The sequence below is a fragment of the Anopheles darlingi genome, chromosome 2 (assembly GCF_943734745.1).
Source record: "Anopheles darlingi chromosome 2, idAnoDarlMG_H_01, whole genome shotgun sequence".
In the NCBI taxonomy this organism is placed as follows: domain Eukaryota; kingdom Metazoa; phylum Arthropoda; class Insecta; order Diptera; family Culicidae; genus Anopheles; species Anopheles darlingi.
The window spans coordinates 72387595-72399841 of NC_064874.1; the positions used below are offsets into that span (position 1 = coordinate 72387595).

Below are 12247 nucleotides of genomic sequence, written 5' to 3' on the forward strand. Positions count from 1 at the left end.
CCGTCACACAGACACGCACACACTCACGTACAAAGTGAGTAAAATTAATCATTCATCACAGGCGAGCAATTTCGCAGAAACGCGCCATCATGTGCGACACACACACATTGCGGGGAGTCACGGTTTAGGATCGGCCGTGATAGACTGGCAAATTACCCTAATTGACACCGATGTACTTGAGCAGGCAGCTGGTTTACTAGTCGCTTGTCGATGGCCAGACCATTGGTGATGGTGATGGTGGTGGCAGCGTCAGTGACGTTGGTCCCGTGCCAAGGGCTAAACCATATACTTCCCCAGGTCTAAGCGTAAATCGATGATCTTTTAATCCCTTGCACGGTGCCGCTGATAAGCATGGTGCCATTTAGTTAGGCGCGATCGAAACCTCGAGATTAGACTCGAGAGATGGTCTGACGTCCGAGGCGTTGCGCACAATTTCTCATCTCATCTTTCTTGGCACGGTTCGTGAACCTACAAATGGACAGGAAGTGCGGTCCGCTGTCCCCCCAATAATTACGGGCAGTGCGATGCCAACAGCTGCTGACTATACAATGATGCTGAACCCGTGCTTCGCGGGGTTCGCGGAAAGCGATATCAACTCACAAACAGCACATTTGCGCTAACATTACCAGTGCTGTCATGTTTAGTTGAAATCAATTGCCTCCCATTGGCAGGTCTGTCCACGGAATGACAATTGATTTCCATTTCGATGGGAAGTACGCGCATCTACTGCTCGGCCCCCGATTGACCTGCTCAACATTGAAAACGCGTGCATCGGACGTAGGGATATGTGCGGGATCGGTGCATAACAGTTCTATTACCGACCGGAACGAACGGCGCATTGAACTGTCAGCGTGTGCGGCAAATGATCAGTTACAGTAACTAATAGATAATAAATCACGCCAATCAGTGGCTAGAGGCTTTGGGGGAAGTCGTATTGGACGTAAATCATTGTGCCATTGTCTCTATTGAATCCGTACGTCAGCCCTTTCTGGTGGTGTCGTTTAGGTTTGCCATTAAAGAGGTTCGGTTTGTTTGTGCAGAGAAAAAGGATGTTTCTCGAACTCCTCGAATCGCGAGCCTTTAAAGCTGGGAATGCTCGTCTTTACGGTGGATGTTTCATACAGAGAAAGTGTACTTTTTGGATCCACGTGTAGTTCATAACATCAGTTGAAAAGTGTTTGTACCAGAGTGAGCATCGAATGTATTTGAAATGTTGTCGATGATATTGATATTACCAACAATTTTTCAAAACCTGTTGTATTTTCATTGATTTTAAATTTCTATTTTAATAGAAACATTTCATATTTTTACATCAACATTTAAACGTACGGCTCGTCCGTCCTTATATATGTTAAAAAATAACATTTTCGTATCGTATCGTAATGTATGTATATCGTAATGTAAAAAAATAACATTTTTCGAGTTTCGTATCGTTAAAAGTCTACAATATTCAAGGAATTATGATAAGGTGTATAAAAATGTTCAAAAACTGAAAGTCCTCGATCGATTTAAATTCCATTCAATAAAGCAGCATGCTATGATGCACATTCTCAATGGTAATGAGATAAAGGTTCCGCTTTAAAACAAAAACCAACAACACAAAAAGGACATTCCTGAGGGCGCGGCTGTACGTTCGTACGACCAGCTGTTCCCTTTGATCTGATTTACCCGTGAACAGGGGCCAAAGTAGTAATAGAATTAATGAGCGAATTGTCCAGTCAACTGATTATCCTCCTGGTGGCGGAAAGCGGATGATTTTAAATGAATCATTCACGGCCTTTTCAGCCCGTTGGTTGTTGTGCATTTGGAAAGGAAATTATCAGCATGATTAAGCAGCAGGGATCGCGTTGGGAAAAAATAATTTGCGGAACAGCTTGTGCTTGACTAAGCGATTTTCTGTCACACGTACGGTCAGTTGACACGGTTGTTTTAAAACACACAATATTATTTTCTCCGTGGTGCAAATGCTCACGTCACCGCCAATAATGTTGGCATTTGGTCAAGAACATCTGGGCAAAAACACCAATATCACGGTTAGCACCAATTAGTAAACTGTTCTGAGTGCTTAAGGGATCGAAACTCGAAGCCAAACCGGCGGTTTTGCCAAAGTTTTTACGTGTGCTGCAGCTCTAGAGCAGCGTGGTCGGTGCTACGTTAGCCAAATATTGTTGTTCTGAACTGGCCTTTCGACGTTCGTTGTACCATACATTCTTTACCGCCGTTGGCAGTGGTTTGTGTGTTAGAAAAGAGAGCGAGAGAGAGTGGAGGGGGTAGAATGATTGTAGCACCACGTATGCCAGGGTCCGAGCGTTAGAGGCAATGGGTTAGATCTAACTTCCCAGCGGTAAAAACATTATCTCTGAACTAATCCTTCTGGCGACTGAACTCACATCCCTCCGGCACCACGAGGGTCAAAAAGTGAGCGAAGGCACAGGGATAGCGAATTGCAGCAAATGCTCTGCGGGCGGAAAAAACGGATGTTAAACTCGTGAAACATTTATCGTTCTAGTTTCGTTGCTTTCCGGCACAGTTGGCAGTGTACCGCTTCGGGGGGGTGCCTTTTTCCCGCATATGTTTCACGTGCTTACTATTGTGAAAGTTTTGTGCTGGGTTAGCAACATCATGCCCGAGGCCCGAGGACGGATGCTATAATACATCGATCCGATAGAACAAGGGCAGCTTTTGTTGAAAGCGAGATTTAATGGGCCATCTGGGCCATCAAGTGCTGATCTTATCGACAGGTGGATAGTATGTACTTGATGGCAATAAACCTTCTTCACCGACACACACACACACACTAGTGTTTGTGTCGGAAAATGTTAACATAACTCCTGAGCTCATGAGTAATGTTTGATCGCAACACTCATACCGAAGCCATCGTGTAGGAAACCATAAAATATTGATAACACATTTAATTTCATTTCCCATAGCTTCTATGCTACGATCATCTTGCTCAAAGTTTTTGCTACTGTAAGAGTCACTCATAAATGCAAATCCCCTATGTTCCTAGGTTCCTCTCTGGCTGTTTCTTTTTTCTCTCGGACCCACAAAGTTTCATAACAAGAAAGGCAGGACACCCACGGCGGTGCCGGAGCGGCCGTAAGATGGATCCAGTAAGATCCGTTATCGCAAAAAAGGTTGTTGATATTTATGGGCGAGAACTTTCGCTTACCGATAAGATCGAACCATTCAATTGGCCGATGTTGCTTGTGCTTCTTCTGTGTTTATCTTGCCGATTTTCCTGGCCCACCATTCCGGTGCAGAGTGGCATGTTTTGTGATTCTAGGATGTTTATCCAAGCGAGGAAACTGCTGGAAAAGTTCCTATGCAGGATGTGAATATTGAAGCGGAGACTGTATTGCTTCCGCCAGCCAAGAGTTAAACCATTCTTCCCAGCGAAGGAAGCAATTTGCAGCGCGCTATTTGCCAAGCAAGCTCTTTTACTCGTCTTTTACTAAGGTTTCGGTAAGCGATCATCAGGTGGGACGTTTCGGAAGTTTTCCGAACGAAGAAAATTGCGAAATAACCCGAAACTTTTTGACCAAAATGGCAGAAGCGTGATAAATCTGCTGTCCAAATTGTTTTTTCTATTTTCACCTCTTTGGTAAGCGTATTAAACAAAACAGAGTAATGGCCATCCCTGAGATATGAGATACTCATTTACAAACGAAAGAAAACGCTTTGTACTCAAAGCTGAGTATAATTTGGTTATGTAGAGCATTTTCAAAGGATTTCCCAACGATCAAAGTATCTGGCCATTTTCAATTGACCCTTTTGGCATCATGCCCTTTTTTAAAGCGTCTAGCTACATCACTAAGCTGCACTCCTTACTTTAAGCTTAGTAATTTTATCCCTTTTTTATAATATCTAATACCATCTGCACGGTGCATTAAAAGGGGGTTTATACCTTGGATAATTGGTCCAACCATTTACGGTTTGTGTGTACCGCACAGCTTACTAAAGACCTTCTGATCCATCACCGGTTTTGGGGGAGGGAATGGCGATGGGAAGGTACTGTTTTTTGGCGCATATTTTCATCCCTACTAAGGAGCTACAAGATGTAAATCAACAGCAAGTTTTTTACTCACAGTGTATACTGCCCAAGCTCTCTCTCTTTCGCAGAAAGCTAAGACAAGGGTCTTGGGATAAAATACTGCGGCAACATACTTCAGTTTTTTCTTGTCTGCCCTGTCCATGAATATTTATCCTCGGTCAATGGAGGCGCAGGTGCGTCGAAAGCAAAATAGCTTTTTGTAAAACAAAATCAGCATGCTAATGTACATTAGAGTTATGAAGCAGGCGCTTGGATTTCGAGTTGAAATGGTTGCGCTAATAAATGCATGACATCCGAATGCTGATTTGGGTATCAGGTATCTTATTTTCATAATTAACTTCTCAATTCGCACGTGCGGTAAACCCACGGCGAGATGTTCAGTGCAGCTCAATTCATCTACACCACTCTTAATTAAGACCATTTGCGGTCTTTGCCCCAAAAGCAAAGCCCGTCCGTCCGTCAGCCTCGACTCGAAATCGGCAATCCGAAATTGCCCTGATCAGCTTAAGATGGTCTAAAAATAGAAAGAAACAAAGACGGAAGTCTATTGGTACGGGGCAGGGCAGTCGCCTGCCGTTCCCTCATTTGTAGTAATCAATGAAACAAGGATATCGCCGTTCGCTGAACAACACTGGAGAGCATCGACCGTTGGCCAGTGCCAGTGCCAGTGTTCTCGTATTGCCTCTGCCTTCGGTAAGCGCTTCAGTGTTTCCTCACTCCTAAGACGGTACCCTCATCAAATCCGCTTTGAAGAACATCTTTTCAAATTGTCCACTCACCGAAATGGATCAAAAGCAGCCTTCCCGGCCGACGCGCACCCGAACTGACGGAACGGATCCTAAGACGTCTGGAGACGACGATGAAGATGCCGTGCCGAATAGCGACGATGATAATGATGATGGTTTTTGGCTACCCAGACGCTTCCCGAATCGCTGTCACCCGCAGCCAGGGCTTAATCCATCAATCCCAAGCGGCTTACCGAGACGTAGCGCGACCGTGAGGACAAATTGATTTCGCTCTAGACTCTCCCTCCCCAGTCACCCGAAAAGTGGATGCTTCCTTTGCGTTCCGTTGCGTGCACAACCGAAAACACCGATTTAATCCAATCAATGTAAACCACCTTTTTCAATTGCCGAGTACACGGCAGAGAGACCACGGCCAGTAATGTAACGGTTCACTGTTTTTAAAGACTGTGTTATTCGTTGCCGTCGACGCCTGCTTTATGATGCTTCCGCGTACCGATCACCAACAGTTGCGCCGGCCTTTTCCCCTTTCCCATAAATCATCAGAAGCGATCGATGCGAGGTCACAACATCACACGGCACAAAACTAGGCAACTACTACGTCACACTCACCAGGTGCAGTGCTCCATTTCAATCATCGATTCACGGGGGATACCCCGATTCCCAATCATAATTCCTTTCGAAGATCAGGGCAACTCCGTCTCCGACTTCCCGGTTCCGGTTTCCGCTTCAGAACCAGCTGCGAAAGCACTATGCGGCAACGGTGTGAGCTTCGGTGGCAAATTGATTTAATGTAATTGGCACATGGGCAAACACGACGACGCCTATCGCATGCGCTTGCTGCCAGGACTGCTCTTTAGAAGCACTTCGTTTCGCTTTCTTTCCCCATAATCACACCAATGTAATCATGCACACACACACACACACAAGCGCGCGCACACACACAGGGCCACTATTCAACCACACGAGTACAGTTAAGTGCACGCGATGCACTCGTGGGTTTGCATTTTCATTTTTCCACTCGGATGCACTCGCCTAAGCACCGACTCGAGACCGAACCGAGCACTCCTTGGCACTCCTTGGCACTATCCTCCGATCCAAAACACGGTGTATGCTGCGAACGGCCGTGCGAACGCCTACAATTGAAACCAGACGTCGTCACTAACAGTAGTGAATCCTCCGGAGAAAGAGCCACTTTCAATCACATCATTTTCCACTAATGCCATGATTTTGCCTACTGCTGCTGCTGCTTCTACTGCTGCTGCTACTACAGCGCTCCTTAACCATTTCCGGGAACCGTTTTTCTCATTTCTCGCGCTGTTCCCGCGAGGGTCCATTCACTGATTAAGGGTAGGGGCACGTACGGACGTCGTCCGACCGCCGGTTCAACCGCCGGTCGCTCTTGCTTTATGCAAACGAGCCCCGAGCACAGATCGCGGGGACGGTCGACTACACGCTCGGTCGGTCCGTCCGGTGTCGTCGGTAATCGCGAAAGCGAACGATCCTCCTACACCGAGCGCTAGAAAATACTAAAACCCGAGACGGGAATCCATTTTCAGCAATCTTGTGCGCGGCAATCGGTTGTCGCGTTGCGGTGTCACACGAAGCGGCGGTTGCGTTGCGGTGTCGGTTCATTCGGTTAGAATCTCAGGTTGAGCAACTGAGTGCCGCAAAGAGCGCTCCCTTTTGAGGAGCAGGGTTGAAACACTGGTCTGAGTAAAAGTTTATGATGATAAAGTATGGATGATAAAATTCTTGGGCTTGATTCTCTTTTGAATTTTATGGGTAAAGCTGTTTGCTGAGTTTGGTATTAGAATGCCGTCTGCAATTTTCCAACTGTGGTGCATGCAACACATTTTTTATGCTTATAAGTACTTCGAGTTAACTGCGATTTCTAGTCCTTTAGACTCTAAAGGACTTTAGAACCACTTTTGGCTGTTTTAAGCATAGCACCATGCAAAGGGTCTCGCTTATTCGACAGCTTATTTATGCCTCTCCGGGCTACAGAAAGCTAAACAGGACTGGTTCCATTGATATTACTACGATACTACATTTTAAAACAATTCGTGGCGTGTCTCGCTGCCAGCATCGATCGTTAAAATTTAAATACAAATGCATTGCTGTTCTACCTCAGAAAAGTGTGAGTTCCTATCGCAGTAAATGTTGGTTAGCGTGACGTTTCAACCCTGGTGCTCTGTGCGTTGTGCCGGTAACTCATCGTTTGGTTTTTACCGCATGAACTTACCATGCAACATAGTCGTTGCTTTATGTGATTTCTCAATGAACTTTCCGTTAGCCGCGCCTAGACGCTCGATAGGTAAACATGAAAGGAAAACCGTCGTTTTTTCATTTTTTTAAGTTGATGCACTTGCTGTAAGATTATTGGTAGATTAATTTACCGTCAGCACACGCGAGCGTTCAAAGGGATTAGTAGTAAATTAGGTTGTGTGTGAAGCGATTGAAATGGTCTCTATCTCTGAACTGTTCTTTATTTGTTTGGAACGATTCATGAAACGTTAAACACGACCGAACATTTGGAATGTGTAGTGTGAGGGTGATGACACATCTTAGCAGGATGTCGGCGAGGAAACTCCTGCGAAGCGTTCATGCAACATATACCGAAAGGATGATACACTTCCACTAAAGGAATGCGATCTCAAAAAGGCGGGAACATAATGGGATAATAGTGGAATGCCGATGTCTAGACCATTACCTGCTTCCACTGCTGCTCTTTCTCTTTAAATTTTACCTCCTTTCGATTTATTTCTACATCATTTTTCATCGTCAGACTTTATGCTCTCCGCACTAGCTGTTTCACTATTCCGTCAGTGAGCTCTTCCGATGTCTTGAAAGATGCTAGAAAGCAGAGTAACGACAAAGGAAGGAATGCAAGACATGCTCATGGTCAACTGCCGGACGATGGATGATCAACGATGCGGTCGGTTGGTCGATGTACCGAGAATGTTGTTGTTGTTCCGAGTTTCCCGATACCCAACAGCATACGGCTCAGAAGGAGAATGTTGCACAATGATGGTTGCACTGAGTTGTGTCGCTAGTGCGCCTGGGTAGCCCCCAATAGGAGGAATGTAGGAGAATGGATTATAATTGCAAATAATTACCAAGGACAGTTTCAGTTACGCACGAGTTCGCTTCATCTCCTATAATGGTTTTAATTCGTGGACTTCGAGGTTGAAGCAATGGGATTACCGCTGCTCACCAAGTAGATGGTCACGTTACGTCTGCATTTCGTTTAGCGGATACGATCCTCTCGGAAAGTGGTCAGTTCTGGTCTCTCTTTCGGAGTAAGTACATCGTAAAATGCTTAACAGATTTATCGTGCCACGTGGTGCAAGGATTATGGGAACCAGATTTTCTTTCTGTATTCTGTCTTGTAAAACATGCTTATGCTTCTATCTATTCATTACTTCAAAATGTTTTACACCGCTTTAATGCAGACTGTAATGGGATAGGCTCCTTTAGAACACAGAAGCTTAGCACGATAGTAGGCAGTGCGAAACGGGAGGAGAAGTAGTCTACTAAGATTTGTACATAGCATTCCCATTTCCATGGAAAACGACAATGTCGCGAACGCTCGGCTGCTCATGGCACACGCCAGCCAGCGCACAGTTCGGTGCACAGTAGACGCAGTCATGTTGGACAAATATTTGTATTTACTTTTCGCTTCACGCATGAAACTGATTCGTAGCGTAGTTTCGTACTGTGAATAACATACACTCCTTCCACTGGGAAAGCTTTACGGGAAGAGTTGTTTGTTTATGCGGCAATAATGGCAGGCGAGGGGGCTATTTTTTTTTTTGTAATGGGAACAACTAAATATGGAAACCATAAAATAGCTAGTAAGCTCTTGCTAATGCGTGTATGATTTTTTGAAAACTATTTGGATAAGAGATTAGTTTCCAGTGAATTGTTAAACCGCCAATTATGAGTCTCATTTGCAGCAAGTCAAGTAATAGTTACCGCTGGAACCAACTTGGTCGCCCACAAACAATGTACTACAATAAATTAGCATAATTGGAAGCAATCAAGCAATAAGTGATAGGCGGTGGTGATTTGTAGGTGGCGCAAAAAAAAGTCCCACGCTTGCACTGGTAACATTGGTCGAAAATGCTAAAATATTATGAGTTTGTCGGTTGAAGAAGATGTGAAAATTCGAGCATCGCCCAATCTCGCACACCGCGTAACACGGAACACCGCGCGGAATACAATGAACGTCACGATCAAGCATTATGCGAACGGTTTCTAGTGGCTGCTTTGAAAAGCGCTCCTTCTTTTTACTACCAGCTACCAGATACGGTAACGCCCCCACGTTATGGTCCCAGCGTGGGTCCTTCCGTTGCCTTAACACGCGGCTCCAATGTAGATTCGAGTTTTTCATCAAATAAAAGCCAGCAGGATGGGAGGGATGCTTAACCTTGAATATTATCACCACCACGTATCCTTCCCCCTGTGCCCATGAGTGCAATGCCTTGCCATGAATGGTTTGGCGTGGGGATTGGGGATGCTGGATGGTCGAAATTATCATATAAATTGCTGTACGTAACAGCTCGTACCGCCTCTTCTTGTATGCCGAAAAAATGTGCTTCTGCTGCTACTGCTGCTGGTGTTGGGCTTCAACTCAACAACGGCTTTTGCAGCTCCATTTCAACGAGGTAGTTAGAACGGAGGAGCAACACCATCGCCCCCGAAAAACGAAAAATGCACAAAGCATTCCGAAAGATTATGAACTCCCACAACTATTTCCTATCCGGTATGCATGCGCGAGCGCGAAAACCCTTTGAAACTGTGTAAACGGTGCCGGTGCTTGCGGAGAACAAGCTCTTCGCTTTTCGACTCGAACACTCCGGCACCAGTTCCGGCGAAAACAGTTAGCAGTTCTGTTCTATTCAGCCCTCAGCCAGATCTCGAGAGTGTAATATGGTTCTTCACATTCACATTCCTCACGAGCCCTCGTTCCGAGCTCGCGCGGTAAGTGGAAAACTCCGCTACGAAATGACAAAAATCTTATAACCGGAGCCCGGGACCGGGTGCCGCATCGTCGATCCCCGTCGGTGGTTGAGGTCGGTGCGTCGGTGGTTGCGGCATCAACTTTTGCCATTCTCAATACCACCGCGTACGCTAAACGGTTGCGATGGTGCACCATCATGAAACTCAACCTGTTACAAACTCATCCGTAACAACGAATGGATGCAACGCTGGCATCCTCCGAAAATTGCTTCGCCCCGGAGAATGGGACACTCACATGCAGTACGATTTGCATGTATCTCCGTCTTCGGACTTTATTGGAAAGTGAACTCGCGTGAAGTATTTGATCTTACCCCCTACCCTCGTGCGCCCATGGCAAAAAGGGTAAAAGTTACGAAAAGTCGTAAATCGGAAATGTGAGCATTCCATGAGCGGCGCACGAGGTGGCTATAACATGGCGTAGCGTACCCGGCCAACGGGGCCAACTTCAAACCTTCATCCTTCATCCGGATGAAAGCATTCCTGCTACGTGGCACGGAATGATGGCACCACGGATTGGCTGCTTCCCAGTACGGTTGCTGTCCAATTGAATGGAAATAGCAACGCCATCCTCGATTCGATCGGACGCCCTTGACTTTGTGCCTTGGCTTGCTTCGCTCTTCGGGCGCAAAAGGGGGATTGCACCAACCAGGAATGATTGCATATATTTTGCCACTCCCCGGGGGCGATATGACGTGTGCAGCGTTGGCCGATGTGTCGATCTCATTGTCTATTGCATTTCATCATTTTGATATCGTTACCGAAGGTAGAGTTCCGGAGAGATTTCTTTTCAGCTACGGTACACTCTATGCCTCTTGGGACTCTTCTTCTTGGGTGGAATATTGACAAGTCTATCGCAAAGGATACAGTTACAGGGGAGCACCATACAAAAAATGGCCACTCTACGACAAAACCTATCAATCAACAGTGCTAATTGACAAAACCGGGAAAGAAATTGCGTTCTGCTGTGCTCTATACTTTCGTGCCGAAAGCAGGAAACGAAAGTAGATTGCACGTCATAAATAATTAACCCCTGCCCTGAGTGATGCGAAAGATTCTAGTATGTCGAACCGATAGTTTCTTCCCTTTTTTTGCTGTCCATATTTCATCTTGATCTTTATTGGAAGAACGTGTCGCTTCCAGGAAATGGTATAAAACCATCGTTAGCTGGGCTTCTGTTACAAAGCTCTCGTATTTCGACTCTCACCAAAACGACGAAACAATTACCAATAAAGCTTCCACGTAATATCCTTCCCGCTGCGGAAGGACGCGGCGTAAAGGTTGCGCGCTTATCGTAAATTTCCCGCATTCTCTAGCATCATGCCCTTTGACTTTCGCGGTGAAACCAATCACCGAACGACGCAAGGAGCGAGCAAACGGCTGATTTCATCAACGCATCGGAGCGCAAAAAATGGCCAACCCACTTGCGGCCTGTTGATTGATCCTTTACAGGTTATTCTTCACTGTTAGCCTCCTCGCCCTCGCGCTCCATCCTCATTCCATCCTCGTCACGGTTCTATCAAGCGGAGAATGAATTTATCCTTTTCCGTGGCTACAAATAAGTAACCGCAACATGGGCGGCAACATGTTGCGCCCTTGGTGGGTAAGAGTTTCGTTCGCGTAACGCTTCGCTGGTGGTGTGCCTTTCATGCCGTAACTTTTTCATAATTTATCGAATTCAGTCAGTCTCATCGCCGGCGCGAAACGGGGAAACTCTTGCCCAGCGTTTCGCGCACAAGGACTTTCAAGGCCCGGGGTGGCGGGATGTAACGGGATACGGCAATGATATTTAATCAAAGTTGAAAGACGCTCCTTCTTCCCGTTCGGATTTGATTTTGTTTCCGTTCCAGCCGGCGGCCCGATCTGGTTAGCTTGGAAAACACTTTTTCCAAAGTCAGTTTCAAAATCACAACCGCGAATGCAATTATTCGCGCCTCATGAGCGCGGGCGCTGGTTCTTTGGACCGCGGAGTTTGCGGTGCGGTGTGAAAGCATTTTCTGCCAGCCTCATTGTCGCTTCGTTGCTTCGTTGTTATTCTAAAAATAATCAAACTTCTACTCGATTTAGTCCGAGTCCCGCCTTTGGTTGCGGTGAAATGGTTCATCAGCATCATCTCTCGCCTGATTGCTCTCTCGGCGGCTATAATGCGGCACGTATTTTAGGCAAACCACCACCACCAGCAACGTGTCCTTACTGCCAGCGCGGTAAAGTGGTTTAATACTCGCCCGACGGTTCCATTTTCACGCAACCGTGGTGCTTTCAGCGGGACAACATGTGAGGACGCAGTCTGCGGTATTACTTCTTTCCCTTTTGCATATCCTATCAACGGTGCCTGATGTCACCTTCAACGCAGTCTTTTTTGAGGGTTTTTTTTCTGTGGCAGAGTGAGCTTGTCAACTGTGGTGTGCTGAACGGGAACGACAGATTT

The 12247-nt window shown here is 46.1% G+C and overlaps 1 protein-coding gene across 6 annotated transcripts in view; it reads right to left on the reverse strand.

Annotated features, from left to right (window-relative positions):
- The window catches only part of LOC125960143 (trissin receptor-like), a 31283-nt gene extending 24984 nt beyond the window's left edge, over positions 1–6299 (reverse strand). For 3 of the 6 annotated variants that reach the window (XM_049693355.1, XM_049693354.1, XM_049693349.1), the window contains exon 1: positions 5410–6299. The gene's annotated coding sequence lies outside the window, so the exon portion shown is untranslated. The other 3 variants (XM_049693351.1, XM_049693350.1, XM_049693352.1) reach the window with 2 other exon arrangements.
- Positions 6300–12247: the final 5948 nt, after the last annotated feature.